Source organism: Elephantulus edwardii, unplaced genomic scaffold (assembly GCF_000299155.1).
Source record: "Elephantulus edwardii isolate Elephantulus edwardi_28Jun2011 unplaced genomic scaffold, EleEdw1.0 scaffold00310, whole genome shotgun sequence".
In the NCBI taxonomy this organism is placed as follows: Eukaryota; Metazoa; Chordata; class Mammalia; order Macroscelidea; family Macroscelididae; genus Elephantulus; species Elephantulus edwardii.
In genome coordinates, this window is record NW_006400060.1 from 325,114 (window position 1) to 325,686 (window position 573).

Genomic DNA, 573 nt, shown 5'->3' on the forward strand with positions numbered 1-573 from the left:
CAACATGATGGAGGGACACATGAGCAGAGTTGTAGAGATGGAACACAGAACCAGTGAAACTGAAGACAGAATTGTCACCACTGATCTGCTAGAGCAAAAAACAGACTCAAAATAGAAGGAAAAAGAAGAAAACTTAAGAAAAATGTGGGACACGATCAAGAGAAATAACATGTGCATCACTGGAATCCCAGAAAAGGAAGAAGCAAGTAAAGGCACTGAAAAAATTGTGGAAGAATTACTAGAGGAAAACTTCCCAGGCATAATGAAGAATGAGAGAATATGTATTCAGGAAGCTCAGCAAACACCATATATATTAGAACCCAAAAGAAAACATCAAGGCATATCATAATTGAATTTTCCAGAACCAAAGATAAGAAGAGAATCCTGAAAGCAACAAGGGAGAAACAGAGTAACCTATAAGGGAGAACAGATAAGATTAAGTGCTGATTTCTCAGCAGAAGCCATGTGGGCAAGAAGAGAGTGGAAAGACATGTATCAAACACTCAAAGAACACAGCTGTCAACAAGAATACTGTACAAAGGAAAATTATCCATCAAATAAGAAGGACAGATC